This window comes from Chiloscyllium plagiosum, chromosome 21, assembly GCF_004010195.1.
Source record: "Chiloscyllium plagiosum isolate BGI_BamShark_2017 chromosome 21, ASM401019v2, whole genome shotgun sequence".
Taxonomy (NCBI): Eukaryota; Metazoa; Chordata; class Chondrichthyes; order Orectolobiformes; family Hemiscylliidae; genus Chiloscyllium; species Chiloscyllium plagiosum.
The window spans coordinates 13,490,861-13,494,185 of NC_057730.1; positions in this window are offsets into that span (position 1 = coordinate 13,490,861).

Below are 3,325 nucleotides of genomic sequence, written 5' to 3' on the forward strand. Positions count from 1 at the left end.
TTCGAATTAGAGGGGGTAAATTCAGAACAGAAATGCGGAGAGATTTCTTCAGCCAGAGAGTGGTGGGCCTGTGGAATTCATTGCCACAGAGTGCAGTGGAGGCTGGGACGCTAAATGTCTTCAAGGCAGAAATTGATAAATTCTTGATGTCACAAGGAATTAAGGGCTCCTGGGAGAATGCGGGTAAGTGGAGTTGAAATGCCCATCAGCCATGATTGAATGGCGGAGTAGACTCGATGGGCCGAATGGCCTTACTTCCGCTCCTATGTCTTATGGTCTTCTCTGCAGTCCTCACTTTCCCTTGTGTGGAGAAATGTAGAGATCTTGAATCCATTTCAGCTAGAACAGAGACCAAACCTCATGGGGTTGACACCAAACTGAAGTACAACAACTGTCCAACCAACAACCCGCTCCTCCCCTGTTCCCCCCAACTCCACTCCCCCAAGGAGTATGACAGTTTTACTTGCATGCAGTCTGGAATCATGGATGGTGATGGTATAGATTGCAATTTCTTTCCATCACATGGCTGATCAGGAACCTTGCCCACTCTTCCCACTTGTCAATGGCAATGTGTTGGAAGAATTTGTACTAAACCTGTTTGGCCATCTTATGAAAGCATCCCCTTGGCCATGAAGACCTGGAGTGGGATTTCTTGAAAGAGATTCTGGCTCAGAGGCAACGAGGCTACCGATTCATCACAGGACTTCTAGTTAACGTTCATATAGCCTTAAATGGAGAATGTCTTAAAGCACATCATGGAGGTGCATAGGACACCAGACCTGAGACAGAGATTAGAGGATACTTAATAAGGTGGGGGGGGGGGGGGGGTGCATAGTGGATGGGGTGGTTTGGAGAAGTTTAAGAAGGAAGTTCCAAACAGTTAGATCTGGCTGGCTATATTCAGTGAAATTAACAGGAACTCACAAATGTTCAAGAGACTTAAAGCAGAGGAGCAGAGAATCTGGGGTGCAGGGGCTGTTATTATAAGATTCAAGGATATCTGAGTAATAGAGAGAGGCAAGGTAATAAGGGATTTAACCTGACACACAAGCATTTTCAATTTGAGACACTGAAGAATCAGAATACAGCTCGAAATGGAGGAAGGTGATGAATAGAACAAATTGCAGGAGACAAACTCAGTCGTGGGTTGTGGTAGAAGTGCATGCAGTGGATGAATGAGTTTTCTCAGGGGGAGAATAAATGTTGATGTTCTGTAATCACAATCTGTCGTAGCTGGCGATTGGTTGGAACCGTATTATTCACTTTAAAAGGAACTCCTCTGTCAACACCCTGACTCCCCACCCAGGCCAGATCATCTGCTGTTCCCATGACTAGAGAGAAAATTGTTCAGGTACTTGTCAACAGGATGATACTGGTGGGTTAGTTGAATGTTGCCCTATGATTAGCATCTGTTGTATGAGAACAAAACATAAACTTGCCAGTCGAGATCAAGGTGATAAGTGTTGTGGAGAGACACATTCACCATATTGCTAGGGCTGTAGAAGGAAAAATAAACGCAACAAACTTGAAGTGAGTTTGTGAGTGGTAATCAGAATAACAAAATGAAAGCCTGCCCTTCAGTTCCCTTCTTATTTTTCTCTCCTCCCCTTCCTCTTCCCTTGTTTCCTCTCCCCACTCCTTGCTGCTTTTCTACTCCTTCTATTTCCCCTTTCCCTCTTGTACCTTTTTCTATTGCCTCTCTTCAACTCTCCTTGCTTTTCTCTCCTAACTTGTCTCTTCCCACTTTCCTCTTGCCCACTCCCTTACTTTGCTTCCTCGCCTCTTCTTTCCCAAATCCTGTGTACTCCCCTCACTGCTCTGGGCTCCAGACCCTCCTCATCTACCCTCCCTCTCCATTACCCGCTCTCCTTTTCCCCTTACTTCCTTCTTCCTCCCCATTCTGTCTTCTGTTGCTGTCCTGTCTTCCTCTCTTTTGTCTAACTGCCTGGTACTACTCTTCCTTTCTCACTCAGCTCCTCTTCCCAAATTCCTTCCCCTTGAATCTTTCTCCAACCCCACCTTCCTCTTCCTCCTTCCACCCTGACTTCACCTCCCGTCCCATATTCTCCTGCCCTTCTCCCCTCCTTATGTCCTACTGCCCTCTTCTCTCCTTACTTTCTTACCATCATCCTACCCTCTCTCCTCCCCTCCCACCCATCTCCAGCCATTTGTTTCCCAGCTAGCAGCACATCTATGTCAACTGTCCTCAGCTGAGAGTAGGAGATAGAGACCATTCTACTGACAGAGGTGGCAAGTTCAATTCTGCCCAGGTCCAATTGAGTTGACCTCAGTTAAATCTCTGCAGTTGGAGTGGAATCCAGGGAGAGGAGAAACCTTGGCTGAGGTTCCTACCTATGAGGGTTTTCTTTGTTGGATAGGCCTCCAACCTAATCGGGTATCCAAGCACTTACACCACCCAGCATCTTAATAATTGCTACTAGTTTTAACTGTAGCACGGTAGTTCAGTGGTTAGCACTGCTGCCTCACAGCGCCAAGGACCCAGGTTCGATTCCGGCATTGGGTGACTGTCTGTGTGGGTTTCCTCCGGGTGCTCTGGTTTCCTCCTACAATCCAAAGATGTGCAGGTCAGGTGAACTGGCCAAGCTAATTGCCCAAAGTGTTCAGGGATGTGTTGGTTAGGTGCATTAGTCAGAATTAAACATAGAGTAATAGGGGAGGGGAATGAGTCTGTGTGGGATATCCTTTGGAGGGTTGGTGTGGACTTGTTGGGCCGAAGAGCCTGTTTCCACACTGTAAGGACTCTATATATTTTTTAAAAACTGGGTATCCATGCTCCATAAAGAGAAAATGAGGGCTGGAGATCAGGGTCGAAACGTGTGGCGCTGTAAAAGCACAGCAGGTCAGGCAGCATCTGAGGAGCAGGAAAATCGACATTTCGGGCATAAGCCCTTCATCAGAAATCATACTCAATTGAAGATGCCCATTATAAGACTCAACCACATATTGCGTGTCAAATGCAAGCAGTTAGACTTGCTAAGCGAAAGCTGCACTGATGTGGAGAACTGTTCATTCTCCATTTATACATGGGTGATGTTTTCAGATGTGAAGTTGTACTTGCTGGCTATTCAGCTCCCTTACAAAAATCAAATAGTTTAAACAGAGTATTTGAGAGCAGGTTATATACAGCCCATTTGACAGCGATATGGAGAGAGTAAACTGGGTTGCAACCCCTTGGGAGTTCAATGTGGTTCATTCTCTGTGCTAATCAAATGTTCTTCTTCCAGCTCTGTTTGTGTAACCTAACTTGGGAGTATAGCTCAACACTGTTAGAAGATAGTGCCAGGAAGGGGACTGAGTAGAATAA